The following is a 20,464-nucleotide window of genomic DNA, read 5'->3' as shown; positions in this document are numbered from 1 at the left end:
TATTTTTCTTTACTTGAACGTTAATGCCCAGCTTGAGATGCCTAGACTGTGAAGGGTCCACAGTGACACCAAAGAGCAACCCTTCTTTACATCTTGGGTGATCTAGTTTTCCGGCTCGACTTGTACATTGGCTGAAATTTTATGGACAGGACCTCGTTTGCTCTTTGGTTTGATTGGACAATCTTTGGCGAAGTGACCCTTGCGCCCGCAATAAAGACATTGTCCATTCTTTCTATGTAGGTCCTTTTTGTCTTTGGTCAAAGGTCACCTGATAGTTCCAATTTCCATGGGTTCAGGGGTTCTCTCTTTCTGAGTTCTTGAGTCTCTATGATCGTGAACACTCCAGGAATATTTCTCAGTCTTTTTGCGTGTTCCCCGTCATTCTGCAAGATGATGATCTAATCTCAAAACAAGGTTTATTAGATCTTGACAATCTGTAGGCTGAGGATCTATCTGGGCAAGAATGTCCTTTAACTCATCCTTGAGTCCTTTGTAGAACAAGGCTGCTTGCTTTTCTTCAGGCCAGGATGTCTCTGCTACCAGCCGATTAAAACTAGCTAAGTAGAAAACTAGATCTTGGTTACCTTGTCGCAAGTCTAACAGTTTGCGATCTGCCGACAATGTCACTGTTCTTCGATCAAACACTCGTTCAAACTCACGGACAAAATTTCTCCAATTATAAAGCAGGGGACTGTCTTTACGCACAAGAGGGATTGCCCAGGTGGCTGTGTCCCCCGTCAGGTAAGATAACAAGAAGGCCACCCTGGATTGGGTATCGGGGAAAGTGTTTGGTCGACAGGTAAAATGTAATCCCACTTGAACCAAGAAAGATTGCGCTTTCAGGGGTCGCCTGAAAACCATTCTGGAGGAGCCAGGGGGATAGCTGAGGGAACGCTGAGGGAAATGTTCGTAGGAGGATTACCTCCTGAAGCTTGAGAAGGAGGACCAGGCCAAGACCCACCCAAAGGACTTTGTTCCTTCTTTTCTACCCTTTCCTGCAACTGACTCACTCTCTCAGCTAAGCTGGCTGCTATATCCTTAGATGACACTACCTCTGCTTGGAGCTGCGTGATAACTTTGACTAGCTCGTCCAATGTGTCCATGTTGAGAACACACGCAAACCAGGAGGATATTAAATTAGTGGGCTCACTATTCTGTCAGGAGAACAGATCCTCGGGGTCTGCGCACGTTCCCAACATGTCCACCACTAGACAGCTCCAAAGCGCCGATAGAAATACCACAGAGCCTGAGAGAGTCCAAGTGGGGGAAAAGGGGATTAGGTAGGGAACAGCTGGGAAGAAGACCTGTAGGAAGCAAGAGGTTAAACAACACAATATCAAGATATAATCACATTGACTTTCAATAGACTATGGTTCTAAGAGTTCTTATACTGTAATCATGGATAACCTAAGAAATGACTATAACTAGACCTCAAGAAATCTAGGTACCTGGAAAAATCAAGAATGGGTTAATACAATGTTTCATATGAGATTTTCATGAAATACCACATACTGTCTAGAAAACAAGAACCTTCTTGAATAATGTTTCAGAATAAACATTTCATTTTTACATGAGGACAAAGGCTATCTGAACATTCCCTGAAAACAACAGGAACTGTACTAAGAACTTAATAGGCACAAAGAATGTCGCACTTTGAATTAAGCATTTTCAAAGAAAACCAAAAGCTCAGGATAAATGTGTGCACCTCAACAAACACGGCACACCAAAGTTTACCATGTCATGAAATGATCGCGCACAATGCCGATCGAAGAGCCAAGAGTTTCATGCCAGGGTTGAATCGCGCACACTGTTGCCGATTCAAACAAGAATATGCAAATGGCATAAAATGATCGCACACTCTGTTGCCGATCTGAATGCCAAGGTTTACATGAGAGAAAATGAACCGCGCACTCTGCCAATTTGAACAAGAATATGCAAATACCATGAAATTACACTCACGCACACAGAAAGTTTCACAACTAGGCCCAAAAACTCAAATGTCTTTGAGAACGGGAGTCGGGGGCCTAGCCCAACCTCCGCCTTACCGCCCTGCTCAAGGATCACCAATATAATGAGGGCAGGCCTGGAATATCAAGGTAGGCCTCCGGAACAGGAGCTCAGGAAGTTGCTGCTGCTCTGCACCGGGACCTCTGAATAGTGAGCACGTGGAGTTGGGCTGGCTCCCTTATGTAGAGTCAAGCCCAGCCCACAAACCACACCCAGTCATGCTGCAGGGAAAGCTTCAAGAAGGTCCTAGAAAGGGGCCACACCCTAACACACTCAGTACGCCTGCAGCAATACCTTGCAAATTAACAGTTATTGCAAGCATCATTAATAGTGTTTTTCAAGGTTAAACTCTGCAATGCAAAAGGTTAACATACTGCATATAAACACAACACAAACACAACATATGGGGTCTCTAGGTTGCAGTCAGTTTACACCCTGTCCAAGAAGGGACCCTTACTCTAGTCAAGCTACGGGAGATACACAGCTCAGATAAGCCCTGCTCATCCCCTTGGCAGCTTGGCACAAGCAGTCAGACTTATCTCGGAGGCAATGTATAAAGTATTTGTACAAACACACAGAGTAACACAGTACAAACACCATAAAAGCACTCAACACCAGTTTAGAAAAATAGCCAATATTTATCTGAATAATACAAGAACAGAAGGTCAAAAATCCAACATACACAAGCAAAGATATTCATGTTCAAAGATTAAACTTCAATATAGCGCTTAAAAACACAATAGCTCCAACTTGGGCTATTGCGACGTCGTTGATGGAGTTGTTCTCAACAATCTGATGGCACTTGTGAGGAGGGCGGTGCCGGTCATCGAGTCGCACAGACCCTCAGGTACAGTACCTTTGGTAAATGATGAAACAAGCCAGTGCACGGAGTCAGGAAGGTTAGGCGTTGCTGGATCCGGTGCAGCGTTGGTTCCTTACTGCAGGGGAGGTGAAGCGGCAGTGGGGAGAGGCGTCGGTTCCTGACGATCCACCATGGTCGATGAACCCAGCAGGTCAAGGCGCGTTGGGCCACCTCACGGGGTCACGCCACGGGACTACAGGTGCTGCGGCTGAGTCGGGTGTCTCAGACATCAGTGACACAGCACTTGGGACTCACAGATTTGCGAGACTTCAGTGAGGTGGCAGCAAGCCTGCAGAGCCTGTCAGGGTCATCGCACTCCAGCGGGGAGCACAGATTTGTGTTGCAGGCAGAGACGCAGAGTCGTGAAACGGCAGCAGTTCTGGAGTCATCTGAGTCGGTGTGCCTGGATCTCCTTGGTTTCAAGCCATCTTGCGCTCCCAAGGGCCTGGAAACTGGAATAGGCACCACTTGGCAAGTCAGGGTCCTCAACAAGAGTAGCCAGGTGCTGCCAGGTGAAACATTTGGGGGCATATTTATACTCTGTTTGCGCCGAATGTACGTAAAACAATTTTACGCACATTCAGCGCAAACCGTGCACCATATTTAAACTTTGACGCCCGAACCCGCAGACGTCAAAATTCCTCTGTGTGCATCATTTTTGGATGCGGGAAACTGCCTTGCTTTAATGACATGCAAGGTAGGCGTTCCCGCCCAAAAAAAGACTTTAAGGCCTGTGTGCCTTATTTATACTTGTTCGTCATTTTGATGCACAGGAGGGGGCGGGCCTTAAAAAATGGCGCACAGACTGATGTGCGCCGTTTTTTAACACCTGGGTGAGGGCAGGCGTTAAGGGACCTGTGGGCTCACTTCCATGATCTCTGACCATGGAAGGAGTCCAGAGGTGCCCTTCCCAGCCCCCAGGGACACGCCCTGCCAACCTCACCCATGGATGACACCCATGGATAGGGGGGGCCATCCTAGATAAGTACAGGTAAGTTGAGGTAAGTATTTTATTTATTTTTAAAGTGGCATAGGGGGGCCTAATTTGGGCTCCCCTACATGCCACTGTGCCCAATGACCATGCCCAGGGGACAGAAGTCTCCTGGGTTTGGCCATTGGGCAAGGGGGCATGACTCCTGTCTTTGCTAAGACATGAGTCATTTCAATGGGGGTTGTGGATCGGAAAATGATTTTTGCCTCAAACCTGACTTGCACCATTTTTTGATGCACAACCCACATTTTCCCCAGCGCTGGCACTGCCTGGTTTGAGTCATTTTGTTTTTACTATGACCAGTCCGCAGCGCCAGCTAACATCATTCCTTAAATAAGGTGCCCGCATGGCGCGTAGGAATAGCATTAGCCAGCGGTAAACAATTTTGACGCAAACCAGCGCCGGCGCTGGTTTGCGTCAAAAAGTATGTATATGGGCCTTGGTGTCCCTGAGACTTCTTAACAGGAAGCAAGCTCAGTCCAAGTCTTAGGAGAAACTTCACAAGCAGGACTTCAGAAAGCAAAGTCCAGTCCTTTCCCTCTTAAGACAGAAGGTGCAGCAGCAGTCCAGCACAGGAAAGCAACAGATAAAGTGGCAGGTCCTCTTCAAGCATCAAGCTCTTCTCAGTGGCAGACGTTGCTCTTGATCGAGAAGTAATCTGAAGTTGTGGGGCAAACTAAGCAAACTTCAAAGAAAAGTCTCTGTAGCACACAAGACCCTGCCTCTTCCTTGCCTTGCCCCAGGGGGGTGGACATTGTATTGTGAGTGGACAGGCACAGCCTTTTCAATTGCAGGTGACAGCTCCTCCCTCCCACTCTAGCTCAAGAAGACACATCAGGATATGCAGGACACACCTCAGCTCCCTTTGTGTCACTGTCTAGAGTTAATTCACAGAAACAGCCCAACTGTTAGCCTGACCCAGACATGTATTCCGCAGCCAGGAGGAGGCACAGAAAGGTTAAGCAAGAAAATGCCCACTTTAAAAAAGTGACATTTTCAAACAGAGAATCTAAAAACCTTATTCACCAAAAGGTGCATTTTTAAATTGTGCGTTCAGAGACCCCAAACTCCAGATCTCAGTTTGCTTCCAATGGGAAACTGCACTTAAAAGATTTTTAAAGTCAATCCCCATGGTAACCTATGGGAGGGATAGGTCTTGCAATAGCAAAAAACGAATTTGGCAGTATTTCACTATCAGGACATGTAAAACACAACAGTATGGGGGTTATTCTAACTTTGGAGGAGGTGTTAATCCGTCCCAAAAGTGACGGAAAAGTGACGGATTTACCACCAGCCGTATTACGAGTCCATTATATCCTATGGAACTCGTAATACGGCTAGTGGTATATCCGTCACTTTACCGTCACTTTTGGGACGGATTAACACTCCTCCAAAGTTAGAATAACCCCCAATGTGCCTTACCATTTAAATACACTGCACCCTGCCCACGGGGCTACCTAGAAAAATAGATAATATTTATCTGAATAAAATATGGTAAAAACGATGAAAATCCAATGTACACAAGCAAAGGTATTAATTTTTATAGATTAAATCCCACTAAAGTGCTTAGAAACTCAATAGCTCTGCCTGGGGCTATCACAGCTTTGTTGACGGAGCCGTTCCCAATAATCTGATTCCACAGGTGCCCATCACTGTGTTGCATGGAGCCCCAGGTAAGGTACATTTGAAAATGAAGAAACAAAGACGTCGCACAGAGTTGTAGAGATGAAGCGTTGTTGGAGCGGATGCAGCGTCAATCCCTTACGACGTCTGGGAAGGTGAGGCATTGGTCCGTGCTGGCAGGCAGGGGAGGCGAAGCGTTGGTTCCATCCGGTTGCAGGGGGAACTGGTGGGGAGTCAGTGGCGAGGCATCGGTTACTTGTGACCCGGCAGGGTCGATGGTTCCAATCGGTCAGGACGTGATGAGTCAACTTTGCAATGTCACAATCACACTGCGTGAGGTTGTAGCAACATCAGATTTGGCGGGGTTAGAGACCCAGTTTATATACCCAAAAATGCCTTTGAAGTGGGAGAAACTTAAAAGAGTGGTTTTGAAGTCCACAAGTTCCCCTTTCAGCCCCAGCACTGTCTGCCAGGATCCCTTTGGGCGGTTATCATTCCTTTGTGTGAGGGCAGGCCACTGGCCTTTGAAAAGTAAGAGGGAGTCCCTCCACCCTTCCTGCACATGGAGACCCACTCAGTATGCAGATGAATGCAGATGTGACTGAGTGGCCTTTGTTTGTGGCTATCTGGGTGGAATGCACAAGGGGAGCTGTCAACCAGCATAGACCAGATGTTTGGAGACAGGCTGTAAGGCACAGATGGAAGTAAGTGCAGAGAAATTCCCACTTTCTAAAAGTTGCATTTCTAAAATAGTAATTTTAAATCCAACTTTACCAGTAAGCCAGATTTTCTATTACAATTCTGGCCGTACTAAACATGACTGGGCCACTCCTTCCAGACCAGAATCTACCACTCAAAAGTACATGACGGCAGTTCTAATGCTAGTCTATGAGAGAAGCAGGCCTCACAGTAGTGGAAAATGAATGTATGGGTTTTTCATTACCAGGACATGTAAAACACATAAATACATGTCCAGCCCACACTTTTACCTACATAGCACTCTGGGTTACCAAGGGCCTACCTTAGAGGTGATTTATACAGAAAAAGGGGATTTTAAGACTTGGCAAGTAGTTTTAGATACCAAGTCGAAGTGGCAGTGAAACTGCACACACAGACTTTGCAATGGCATGCCTAAGACATGGTAAAGGGGCTACCTATGTGGGTGGCACAATCAGTGCTGCAGACCCATTAGTAGCATTTACTTTACAGGCCCAGGGCACATATAGTGCATTTTGCTAGGGACTTATAGATAAATTAAATACACCAATTAGGTAGGAACCAATATTACCATGTTTAGGGGAGAAAGCATATGCACTTTAGCACTGGTAAGGAGTGGTAAAGTGCACAGAGTCCTAAACCCAGCAAAAACAGGGTCAGAAAAATGGAGGGAGGGAGGCAAAAAGTTGGAGGATGACCACCCTAAGCCTGACAGGTCTAACACCAATCATGGATAAACCTATCACCAATACAATTTAGACAGAAAACATATGCACTTTAGCAAAAAAATCATGTTAGAAAAAGGAGGAGGAAGGAGACAAAAAGTCCAACAGTTCCTCTTCTTTTTCTAAGGCTTAAGAGGAGTCCAAATGGTTTGCGACACCATTGCAGACCATGAATTCCTACACAACTGGCCAAGTCACATTAGGGTTCTTCTCAGGAGTTTTTGTACGTTGGTTACTAATTCAGGGCGTACTTAAGGGGAGTGTTTCTTCTTCTGTTTCTGCAGGAGACATTGATATCTCACTTAAGGAATCTTTCAGATTTGCATACAGCACCAGCAAGAAACTAGCTCGGAGTGCAAGGGGATATGTCAGCAGTCTTTTTTTCTGGTACCTTGGGTTTGCCTCCATCTTTACCATCTAGTATGATATTTCCTGCAGTTCTGGGATCTGATGTATCTACACTATGAAGATTTGGTCCTGGTGCTTCCAGAAGTAGTGCTGAAGCTGCAATGGTATTTGAACCACTGTAATATAAAGAAAGAGGTGAGGCTTTCCCCTCATTTGCTAAAAACAATCTCAATATATGCAAGCAGACTGGGTTGGAGAGAGACTATGGGTCAGATGTAGCAAGAAAACATTTTGCGAGTTGCAAATTGCGAGTACTAGCGACTCGCAATTTGCAACTCGCAAAATGTAATGCAGAAAGGTGTCTCAGACACCTTCGGCGACTCGCTATAGGGTCGCAAAGACCCACCTCATGAATATTAATGAGGTGGGTCGCAGTTTGCGACCCCATAGCGAGTCCAGGCACTCACAGGGATGGTGGCCTGCTGGAGACAGCAGACCACCATGTCCGTGACTGCTTTTTGAAAAAGCAGTTTTTTTTTTCTTTTTGCAGCCCGTTTTCCTTAAAGGAAAACGAGCTGCAAAAAGAAAAAATTCCAAAACCATTTGGTTTCGGTTTTTTCAGAGTAGGCAGTGGTCCATAGCACCACTGCCTACTCTGAAACAATATTTTTATTGGCATTCACAAAGGGGAAGGGGTCCCATGGGGACCCCTTCCCTTTTGCGAATGAGTTACCATCCGCGGTAACTGCGAGTTGGTTTGAGGACCCAAAGCAACTCTGCATTGCGATGCGGTCACAAATAGGAAGGGAACACCCCTTCCTATTTGCGAGTCGCAGCCTCAAATTGCGAGTCGGTACCGACTCGCAATTTGCGGTTGTGCATCGCGTTTGGCCTTTTGCGCCTCACAATCTGCGTTTTTCGCAGTTTGAGAGGCGCAAAAGGCTTGCTACATCTGGCCCCACGACTCTGCTCAGTACAAGGGCTTTGGTTGAAGGTGGAGGCTCAAAATTCTTCAGACTGGAAGGAAATAAAGTCTGTAGAGCTCTTGTGGTTTTTGACCCTTTGATCACAAACAACCCTGTTCTAATCTGCATAGGCAACCACGAGGCTTGAGCCTACATAAATCACCTAGGGAGTATCAGGGTTTTCCTGCTGGCTCGGGTGGTGGAGCAGATTGGATTTTGGATAGAGAGGAATCTCCTATTTCTGACAGCAGTGTATCTTCCAAGGAGGGAGGCATGCAGATCTTCTGAGTTACACTTTCTCTTCCTCAGTATCCATGTCACTGACTCCAGAAATCTTTCAGCAAATCATCAACAAATTTGTTGAACTATGGGTGGATCTTTTCACTTCTCCTCTAGATGCCCAACTTCCCAGATTTTCTCTCTTCTTGCATCCCAACAGGCCTGAAGGGTGAATATAATGAGTTTTTCTTGGCTTAGGTGTCTCCTGATCGCTTTTGCCTCCCTTTCCACTGTTGACCATGGTTTTGGCCAAGATCAGGGAAAAACAGGTGAAACAGGTTTCTGGCAAGGTCTTCTAGACATTGGCATTCAGTACCCAGTCAGATGTTGAATTATCTTGCATGCATATTTTCCTTTCTCCTCTCAGGTACCTCGATCTTCCAGACAGTTCTGTATTCCACATCTTTCTTGGGACGGGGAGTTTGAAAGGCTGAGACTGGAAGCCTTTGGCATTTCACCTGATATATCTTTATCTATCTAGAAATCATAAAAAATCTGATACCCTTTGTTGAACGTTTTTGCTTATGCAAGGTCATCCCCAATCTTTTTGCCTCCTGCCTCCTATTTTTTCTGACCTGTTGCTGTTGGCTTTTGAACTCTGAGCATTTTACCACTGCTAACCAGTGCTAAAGTGCATATGCTCTCTGTGTAAATTGTATTGTTGATTGGTTTATCCATGATTGGCATATTTGATTTACTAGTAAGTCCCTAGTAAAGTGCACTAGAGGTGCCCAGGGCCTGTAAATCAAATGCTACTACTGGGCCTGCAGCACTTGTTGTGCCACCCACATAAGTAGCTCTGTAATCATGTCTCAGACCTGCCACTGCAATGTCTGTGTGTGCAGTTTTAACTGTAAATTCGACTTGGCAAGGGTAACCACTTGCCAGGCCTAAACCTTCCCTTGACTTACATGTCAGACACCCCTAAGGTAGGTCCTAGGTAGCCCCAAGGGCAGGGTGCAGTGTATGGTTAAGGTAGGACATGTAGTGATGTGTTTTATATGGCCTGACAGTGAAATATTGCTAAATTTGTTTTTCACTGTGTCAAGGCCTGCCCCTCTCATAGGTTAATATGGGGGCTACCTTTAAATCTGATTAAAGTGTGGATTCCCTTTGGGAGCGGGTAGACATGTGGAGTTTGGGGTCTCTGAGCTCACAATTTAAAAATACATCTTTTGGTAAAGGTGATTTTAAGATTGTGTGTTTGAAAATGCCATTTTTAGAAAGTGAGCATTTTCTTTCTTATACCATTTCTGTGACTGCCTGTTTGTGGATTCCCTGTCTGGGTCAGTTTGACAGTTGGGCTGGTTGCACCTCACACTAGACAGTGACACAAAGGGAGCTGGGGTGTAGTCTGCATTTCCTGATGAGCCATCAGTGCTAGGTGGGAGAGGAGAAGGGGTCACTTACACCTGAAAGGGCTGTGCCTGTCCTCACACAATGCAGTATTCGGACCCCTGGCGAGTGTCTGGGGCCTGGCTTGGGCAAGGCATGATTTCACATTCAAAAGAGACTTTACATTGAAGTAGGTCTACTTCAAAAGAGAAATTGGCTATAAGAAGGGCACCCAAAACCACAGATTGTAGAACACTTCTGGAAACAAGAGGAACCACTACCTGGAGGAGAGCTGAAGAGCTGAGGAAGAAAAGCTGCCCTGCCTGTGACTGTGCTTTGTGGAGCTATCCTGCAGTTGCTGCTTCTGCCAGAGTAAGAAGGCAAAGACTGGACTTTGTGTGCCTTCCATCTTGTGAAGAAATCTCCAAGGGCTTGATTTAGAGCTTGCCTCCTGTTGTCTGAAGTCTCAGGGACAGCAAAAACTTCTCTCTACCAGCACCTTGAGTCTCTGGAGAGACTCCTGTTCTGACAAGTGGTGCCCTATCCAGTCCCTGGGCCCTTGAAAGGAAAACTGGTGAAAATTCAAGGAAATCGACTTCGGACGACTTCGGACTGACGCTGCTGCTGAATCCGGTGACACCGCCTGCAGCCGTCTCTGTGATCTTCGCTGGAACGCGAAGACCTTCGCAGGCCCCGCCGAAGTCCGCGACTCCATGGAAGTCACCGCACCACGTCGTGACCGATGCCACTCGAAGTGTGCAGATTCAACGTTTCACACAGACGCCGCAATCCCCGACTTTGCGCATCGGCTTGTTTTCACTCTTCACCAAAGGTACTGTACCTGGGGGTCTAGGCGACTCTGTGTCCGGCGCTGCTGGTGTCGGATTGTTGGGAACAACTCCGTCACGACGCAGTGTTAACACCTCATCGAAGCATTTTGTGTTCCTAAGTGCTATTTTTTTAGTTTAATCTTTAAAAATTAATAACTTGACTTGTGTATGTTGGATTTTTGTTGTTTTGCTCTTGTTTTGTTTAGATAAATATTTCCTATTTTTTTCAAACTGGTGTTGTGTCATTTTGTAGTGTTTTCATTAGGTTGCTGTGTGTGTTGGTACAAATACCTTACACCTACCACTCTGAGGTTAAGCCTACTGCTCTGCCAAGCTACCAAGGGGGTAAGCAGGTGTTAGCTGAGGGTGATTCTCTTTTACCCTGACTAGAGTGAGGGTCCTTGCTTGAACAGGGGGTAACTTGACTGTCAACCAAAGACCCCATTTCTAACACCCTTAAGATCTATGAGCTACACTACAAATATTTCTCTAATTGGTGTTCCCAAAGAAATGTGTTACTGTTTTCTTCCGAGGGTCAAAGAAGTTTGAATTCTTGATGGATGGATTTTTGCTCGGGTTGGCAGTTTCCACTCTCAGTAGCCAATGGGCAAAAATTAAGGTGAATAGGGCTTCTATTTACTTCTCATTTCCTTAAGAGTTTTTCCATGAAGAGACCAGTTGTTCATACTCCTATCCCCACTTGGCAGCTTCCTTTGGTTTTGAGCATGTTGAAGAACCCCACCTTTTGAGCCCTTGGATAGTTTATTTACGTTTGTTGACCCTCTAACTCTTCCTTTTGGTTGCAATAACTTCAGGTAGAAGACTGGGCAAAATTGAGGCTCTGTTAGGTTTTGACCGTTTTCTTAGGTTTTTTCCTGACAAAGCATTATTAAGGTCCTTATACTTTATCCCTAAGGTGCCTTCTGCTCCTAGGGGGGGCATAGTATCAGGTGTATTGGTTGTAGTTCAGGAACTATTTTGTGAATTCCACTTATTTTGCATCTAGTTTTGCACACCTGAATGTAATGAGTAAATAAATCATATAAAAATCGTGTCCAAAATTGCACTTTACAACTTTTTATTTCTGATCATGAAAAACACTTTTATCCCTAGAGAAACCCCTTTTTCATACATGCGACACTGTTTGCTGTATCCCCTTCCCTTCCCTTCGCTGGATGTGGATTTCTTCCTTTCCTTGACACATCAAAATCTCTAAAGATATGCAGGGTGGGAATGTGCCTACCAAGAATTTGTAAATACCAAAACTTGAAGGTGTGTTGCTGTCCACATATTCAGGCACACATTCCCTTCCTGAGTCAGCCAACACATGCAAAACAAAATGTGGGCTTACTTTGAGAATTAGAAGTATTTATGCACCTGCATTTTTATGTAGGTGTTCAAATACTTTTATGAATAAAGCTTAGTGGCTGTGTTTAAACAGACGGAGCTCTTCATTGCAAATGCATTTGTCTCTGAGACACTGGGGACCACGCTCGGGTGATGCACGCCTGTGTGTCTATGACCATATAACTGACCCAGTGACGATTGGTTTGTGATTGAATCACATCTGTACAAGTTTTCGTGGTTGTTATCTCTTTTTCTACTGCTATTTGGGTTTTAGTTGATTCTTGGTTCCCTACAATTTAGCCCGTAGCATTTCCAGTCTGTGGCACATGAACTTGTATTCTGTTTTGGTGCTATAGACAGACAAATTTGTCCTGATGAAACAAGCAAGTTATATACGGATCGAAACGTTGCCACTCCACCCCTCAATGGTTATACAATTTAGGCCCTCATTACAACCCTGGCGGTTGGTGTTAAAGTGGCAGTAATACTGCCAACAGGCTGGCGGCAATTACTGTCAAATTATGACCATGGCGGAAAGATCTCTGATGGACAGCCAATGTACCACACCGACGGCCAAGGCGGAAACAACAGCCGCTGCGGCGGTAGCCGCCTACAGCCAGGGGGAAGTCAATGTTCTGCCCACCATATTAAGACACAGCAAACTGCCACCTTTTCAGGGGTGGTATCAACGACATCAAAAGCATGGTGGAAACAGAGCTCAGAAGGGAAAGGATTCACCACTGGAGACACAGGGAACAACCACGCCGCCATGGAGCCCCAGCTGCATGTGTTCCCCATGATCTTCTACATGCTGCTCCACCACGAACATCTACGCCGGCGAAGACGACGACAGTGAGTACAGCCGCCTGGCACACAAGGGAGGGAGGGAGGAAAATGATGGAGACACACACACACGCACCACACACACCCCCAACACCATACACACAATCAGCTGCATCACAAAAACAGTTTTACCCTATAATTCGGATGAATAATGCAAGGACAAAACAATTTTGAAAAAGTGAATGTAATGAGAGCAACACATCAAGGAAAATAAGTTAGGCAAGATAATAGATATATACATATGTACACAAAAAGGGACACGGCCCAGTCCACATTGTTTGTAGGCCAAATGGCCACAGGCCAAAGTCCAAGGCCACACATGTCACCCGCATCAACATGGAGAGAACACTGCAGGGGCATCGGTTGGTAAACAGGCAGGCACCTCAACCGGGAGATGGAACAAGACCACTGGTTCTGGAGAGGGCAACATGCCCTGTGCTTGATCCTGGGGAGTGCAAGGCCACAGTCTCTTGAGTGGGCGACTTGCCCACTTGCTCTGGAGGGGGCAACATGCCCTGTGCTTGATCCTGGGGAGTGCAAGACCACAGTCTCTTGAGTGGGTGACTTGCCTACTTGCTCTGGATGCGGCAACATGCCCTGTGCTTGATCATGGGGAGTGCAAGGCCACAGTCCCTTGAATGGATGACTTGCCCGTTTGCTCTAGAGGGGGCAACATGCCCTGTGCTTGATCCTGGGGCGTGCAAGGCCACAGTCTCCTGAGTGGGTGTCTTATCCACTGGTCCTGGAGGGGGCCTCGTACCCTGTGCTCTTGATCCTGGGGAGTCTTGGCTATGTGGGTGTCTTACCCACTGGATCTGGAGGGGGCCTCATGCCCTGTGCTCTTGATTCTGGGGAGTCTTGGCTATGTGGGTGTCTTACCCACTGGTTCTGGAGGGGGATTTGTGCCCTGTGCTCTTGATCCTGGGGAGTCTTGGCTATGTGGGTGTCCTACCCACTGGTTCTGGAGGGGGCCTTGTGCACTCTGTGCCCTTGCTTCTGGGGAGTCTTGGCTATGTGGGTGTCTTACTCACTGGTCTGGAGGGGGCCTCGTGTCCTGTGCTCTTGATCCTGGGGAGTCTTGGCTATGTGGGTGTCTTACCCCCTGGCTCTGGAGGGAGACTCGTGCCCTGTGCTCTTGACCCTGGGTAGTGCAAGGTCTCTCAGGTGGGTGTTATACCCACTGGATTTGCAGGGGGCAGGCCACAAAGCAGCCCATGTAGGCAGGATTACATACCGTCCGCCAGCGGTGATGGCTGCTCAGTGGTGGTGCTGCTGCTGGTGGGGGGAGGCTCCTGCCCATCCCCTGCAACCTCAGATGACTGCTCAGTGGAGGTGGTGGTGCTGCTGGGGGGGAGGCTCCTGCCGATCCCCTGCAACCTCGGATGGCTGCCCACCAGAGGTGGTGGTGTTGCTGGAGGGGGAGGCTCCTGCCTATCCCCTGCATCTTCTGATGGCTGCCCACTGGAGGTGGTGGTGCTGCTGGAGGGGAAGGCTCCTGCCCTCCCCCTGCAACCTCGGACGGCTGCCCACTGGAGGTGGAGGTGCTGCTGGGGGGTGAGGGGGGGCTCCTGCCCATCCCCTGCAACCTCGGATGGCTACCTACTGGAGGTGGTGGTGCTGCTGGAGGGTGGAGGCTCCTGGCCATTCAACCTCAGATGGCTGCACAACCATGGTTGGTGCTCGGGGCTCCATCACAGTTCCTGCCCCTGGCCCCTTGCTCTTCCTGCCTGCTGGTGCAGGCTCCTTGCTCTTCCTGCAGCTGGGTAAGGCTTCTTCACCTTCTTAGCAGCTGCTGGGGCAGGCTCCTTGCTCTTTCTGGCAGCTGGGGCAGGCTCCTTTCCCTTCTTGGCAGCTGGGGCAGGCTCCTTGCACTTTCCTACAGCTGGGGCAGGCTCATTTTCCTTGAGGCTGCCTGGTGCAGGCTCCTTCACCTTCAGGACATGTGGCGTGGATCCTTTTCCACCACGAGTGGGTGTGGTGACGACTAGGCCCGTGGACTGGGTGGGTGAGGTGGATGGCTGGGTTCTTCCCACCCTGGCCATACGTGCAGGACGGGGGGAGGGGAGGGAAGAGGTCAATGGTGGATAGGAACAGTTTTTAGGGAAATTGGGGCGGGAAAAGGGAGAAGGAATGGGAGTGGAGGAAGAGGGAGTGGTTGTTGGAGGTGTCTGTCTGCTGATTTTGGGTTCAGGTGCATGGGCTGAATGCTGTTGTGAGGTTGATGGCTGTTGGGTGTCTGAGTGCTTGCGTTTGTGTACCTTAGGAGGGGGGGACAGACACAGTGGGAGAGAACACAGGGGACATGTGCATGGCTATTGTGGAGGTGTCTGCAAGTGAGGTGTGTGTTCTGCTTGGTGTGGTAATGATGCTGGTAGTGGTTGATGATGTAGTGCATGCAGGTGTAAGTATAGACAGTACTAGGAAGGAGGTGGAGGGGGAGACAGTGGAAATATTGGATGTTGGTGTTTCTGCAACTGTATGGTGTTTGTGTGAGTGCCTGTGGGATGAAGTGTGGTGCTTGTGTTTGCCTGTACCACTCTTGTGTGATGTCTTGTGTGCATGCTCGTCTGGCTGTGTGCTTGGGATGGGTTGGGGTTGAGGAGAATGGCATTAAAGAGGAAGTTGGAGGGTGGAGGGTAGAAACAGGGACAATGGCTGCCATTAGAAAGTAGGCCAGAGCCTGGATCGATCTCTGTTGGGCCGCCAATCCAGTGTGAATGCCCTCCAGGAATGCATTAGTCTGTTGCATCTGGGCTGGCAGCCCCTGGATGGCATTCACAATGGTTCACTGCCCTACAGAGATGGATCTCAGGAGGTCAGTAGCCTCCTCACTCAGGGCAGCAGGGCTAACTGGGGCAGGGCCTGAGGTACCTGGGACGAAGGAGATGCCCACCCTCCTGGGTGAGCGGGCACAGGCAACTCACTGAGGGGCTGCTGGGAGGGCGGTGCTGGTACGGGGTGGAGGATGTACCTGTAGCTCGGGTGGTCACAGAGGTGTCCGCCACCACCAGAGAGCTTCCATCGGAGGAGGAGTCTGTGTCAGAACTGTCCCCTCCAGTCTCCGCCGTGGTGCTCCCCTCGTCCTCTGTCTCACTGGTGCCCTCACCGTCGGTGGACTCTGCCTCCTGGGTCCTGTGGGATGCAGCTCCCTCCATTGCCAGTGCCTCTGCTCCTCTGCCAGATGATGCTAATGCACATAGGACAGGGTGACAAAACAAAGAGGGGGGAGAGTTAAAGGATACACTTGGTCAATGGCTGCACCAACACCACTGTTGGCATAAATGGCACCCTCACACACAGGGAACAGCCCTACGCAATATGCCATAGCACTACCAGATAAATTGTTAGCAGCCAAGCCATGGGGAGGGGCACACACCGCCAAATGCAGCACACCTGGGACCCACACAGCCCTGACCAGTTGTGGATGCCTACGAGCTAGGTAGCAAGATTCTCCCTTCTGATCCCTAGCCACCAAGGGACCTATGCTGCAATGTCAGGCCTGACCTAGGGGCACTCACTGACACACATCCCCCACCTAGATACCACCCTACCATGTGTAAGTTGTAATGATGGGCACTGTACTCACACCCTTGTGGCTGCTGTGATGCCTTCAAGCACCCATCCAGCTCAGGATAGGCCACTGCCAGTATGTGGGCCATCAGGGGGTCAGGGTTCGACGGGCACCCCTTCCTCATTGGGAGGCCATCCCCAGCTGGGCCTCCGCCGTCTTCCGTGCCCAGCATCTCAGGTCCTCCAACTGTGTTCGACAGTGGGTGCTCCACCTGCTGTAGACCCCCCAAGGGTCCGCACGTCCTTGGCGATGGCATTCCATATACCCTTCTTTTGATGGGCACTGACCTGCAGAGGAAATACACAGAGGAAAATAGAATTAGTCAAACAGTCCTGCCTGTTACACTTATGGCCCACCATACCCCTTCACATAACCATTTCTACACACATGACCCAGCACACAACCAATACGCCACCCAGAGGACATCCACCCACCCCCCCTTACACGAGGCCTTCACATACACCACTTCATGCATTCATGCACCATGCATCGTGCCCACAGTGTACTCACCTGTTAGTCTGGAGGCCCATACAGCAGTCTGTACTGGGGTAGGACCCCATCCACCAGTCTCTCCGACTCTGCCAAAGTGAAGGCTGGTGCCCTTTCCCCAGTAACACAGGCCATGGTAGGTTCCAGACACAGGTCACAGCAGCACATGCAGTGTAGGTCCTCCCCTGTTTAAGATCAGGTAGCAAGTGAAAGATGAGATAGAAAATGGCGGTCACGTCCGTGGGGGTGCATACCGTCACCGCCGGTGTGGATCACCAATGGCCACTGCAACCTATAGGGCCCAATATTAACCAATGAGGAGTTGCACTGCGGTTCCCGACCACCTCCCGCAACAGCGCACAACGTCAGCGGAATTACCTCACTTCCACGTCTCCCTCCACACAGGACAGGTGGATGCCATTTCATAGGGGGGTAACCCCTGGATAATTGCTGTGTCACTGGTGGAATTAGGACATACTGTACAAACCACACTTACCCATTACAAGTTAACAGATTGCAAAGTTCTGTTGTAGACCCATTGGTCAGTTTGTGACCGGCTCCTCACTCTTTTGCCCCATAGATTGCTACCACTGTGGATGAGTAGGAGATGGAGACATAACCCTGTGTACAGACTCCTGGTGGACTTGGAAACAACGGAAGACAGGGCCATTATCCTCAACTATAGACTTGACATGGCCACAATCACAGAGCTGTGTGCCCAATTGGAGCCTGACCAGATATCTGCTCTCTGTCACCCCACTGGGATCCCCCCTCTTGTGCAAGTTCTATCAGTGCTTCATTTCCTGGCAACTGGTTCTTTCCAAGTGACAGTGGGCTTAGCAGCAGGAATGTCACAGCCAGTGTTCTCAATAGTGCTAAAAAGAGTGTTGTCTGCCCTGATTAAACACATGTGGAGCTACATTGTATTTCTCCAGGTTGAAGATTTGGCCACAGTGAAGGCCGACTTCTATGCAATGGGACATATCCCCAACATAATTGAGGCAATTGATGAAACACAGATTGCATTTGCCCCCCCCCCATCAGAATGAACAGGTGTTCAGAAATTGGCAGAGTTTCCACTCTATGAATGTACAGATGGTGTGCTTGGCGGACCAGTACATCTCCCACGTCAATGCTAAGTATCCAGGGTCGGTGCATGATGCCTTTGTCCTGAGGAATAGCAGCATTCCAAATGTGATGGGCCAAATACAGAGGCACAGGGTGTGGCTAATAGGTGAGCCCTGGGTCCCACCCAGTAGATGTTGGTGTATGGGTATGGTGTGGGCCATAAGGGATAGTGTGTGGCTAAATGTTGTCCCTCAAAATTTGCAGGTGACTCTGGTTACCCCAACCTATCATGGCAGCAGACCCCTGTGAGGAATGCCAGGACAAGGGCAGAAGAACGTTATAATGAGGCACACAGGGGAACCAGAAGGCCAGGTTCCGGTGCCTCCATCTAACAGGTGGATCCCTGTGCTACTCACCCAAGAAGGTCTGCCAGATAGTGGTGGCATGCTGCATGTTGCACAACCTTGCCCTGAGACACCATGTGCCTTTTCTGCAGGAGGAGGAGGCTGGAGATGCCCGTGTGGCAGCAGTGGACCCTGTGGACAGTGAGGATGAGGAGGCAGAAGATGAGGATGAGGACAACAGAACATCAGTGATCAGACAATACTTCCAATGACACACAGGTAAGACAGTGTCACTTCACATTTCAATTACATTTGTTTGAATTTCTGTGGCACTGGTATGCTGTTTTTTCCCATTCTATGCCCACTTACTGTACCCTTTGGTAATTCATTTTGCAGATGTTGGTGACCTCACATATGCTCCTGGTGTGATCACTGCAGCCAGCTACAGGTCATTAATCTATGCTCATTTTCTGTACAGTTGAATTCCAAACTTCTTTTTTTTCCAAGGGTGTTTATTGAAGTGCTAAAATATTGAGGGGCAAGTGCAATGGGATGGGGTGATGATGGAGGAAAGTCCAGGGTATTGTTCAAGTCTGTTTGTATCACAGGTGCATTGTCCAAGGGGACATAGGAAGGGGAGCAATGGCAGTTCAAGGTGGACGGGGTGACTGAGTGGGACACAAGGGTGACAATCAGGAGAGTCTCATTTCCTGGTGGGGGTCTTGGCAAGTGTCTCTGGCTTCTGTGTGGATCGCAGGGAACGTTTGCGGGGTGGTTCTCCTTCTGCAGGGTGAGGGGTACCAATGGCCTGTGAGTCCTGTGGTGGGGCCTCCTGGCCACTAGCGGTAGCGGAGGTGGAAGGCTGTTCAGATGTCTGGCTAGTGGCAGGGTCCCGCTGTTGTGTGACTGCCTCCCTCATAATACTGACCATGTCTGCCAGCACCCCTGCTATGGAGATCAGGGTGTTGTTGATGCTCTGCAAGTCCTCCTTGATCCCCTGGTACTGTCCCTCCTGCAGCCACCTGTTCTCATGCACATTGTCCAGGATCTGGCCCAAACTGTCCTGGGAATGTTGATATGCTCCCAGGATCTCTGCAAGTGCCTCCTGGAGAGTTGGTTCCCTGGGCCTGTCCTCCCCTTGGTGCACAGCAGTCCTCCCAGTTTCCCTGTTGGCCTGTGCCTCTGTCTCCTGAACTGTGTGCCCACTGCCACTGACCCCAGGTCCCTGATTGTCATGGGTGTGAGGTGTGCCCTGGGGTCCCTGTAGAGGTGGACACTCTGTTGATTGACATGTCCTGGGGACAGAGGTATGGGTATGCTGGGTGGGTGCTGTGGTGGTGTTTCCTGATGGGGGAGGCTCTGTGGTGGTGTGTGATTGGGCCTGGGTAACCAGCTGTCCAGAGGTCCCTGATGGGCCAGGTTGGCCATCCAGATCCTGAAGACCAGAGTTGTTGTCATCACTGTGGGCCTCTTCTTTTGGGGGACTGGATATTGCTGGCACCTCCTCTCCGGTGACATTGACTGGGGTACCTATGGGGATGTAAACAATGTGTTATGGTTTCTGTGTCTGACATATTGTGCATCCGTGGCTTGCCCTCTTTGATTGTATTTGCCCTGGCAGCTTTCACTTGCGTATGCTGGTGTATGGTGGGATGATTAGTTCTCTATAGTGTGCATGCTTTAGTGATGAGTGTCCATGCAGGGCTGTGAGTGGTGCCCATGCATTGATAGAGCATGCAGGGCTTGGCACTGGGATGAATGAGATGTGATGGTGGGGTGTGTGGGTAGTGGTGGAGTGATGGGAGTGAGGGTGGGGGTATGTGATGGCAAGCAGGTTGGGGGGGTCATTGTAGTAGAGAGTTGACTTACCAGAGTCCAGTCCTGCTCCTACTCCGGCCAGGCCTTCAGTATGCAGGATTGCCAAGACTTGCTCCTCCCATGCTGTTAGTTGTGGGGGAGGAGGTGGGGGTTCACCACCAAAACTCTGTAGAGTGACTTGGTGTCTTGCTGCAGTGGAACATACCTTCCCCCGAAGGTCGTTCCACCTCTTCCTGATGTCATCCCTAGTTCCTGGGTGCTGTCCCACAGCATTGACCCTGCCCACGGTTCTCTGCCACAGC

The sequence above is a fragment of the Pleurodeles waltl genome, chromosome 10 (genome assembly GCF_031143425.1).
Source record: "Pleurodeles waltl isolate 20211129_DDA chromosome 10, aPleWal1.hap1.20221129, whole genome shotgun sequence".
Taxonomy (NCBI): domain Eukaryota; kingdom Metazoa; phylum Chordata; class Amphibia; order Caudata; family Salamandridae; genus Pleurodeles; species Pleurodeles waltl.
Note: the sequence above shows the minus strand (reverse complement) of the source record.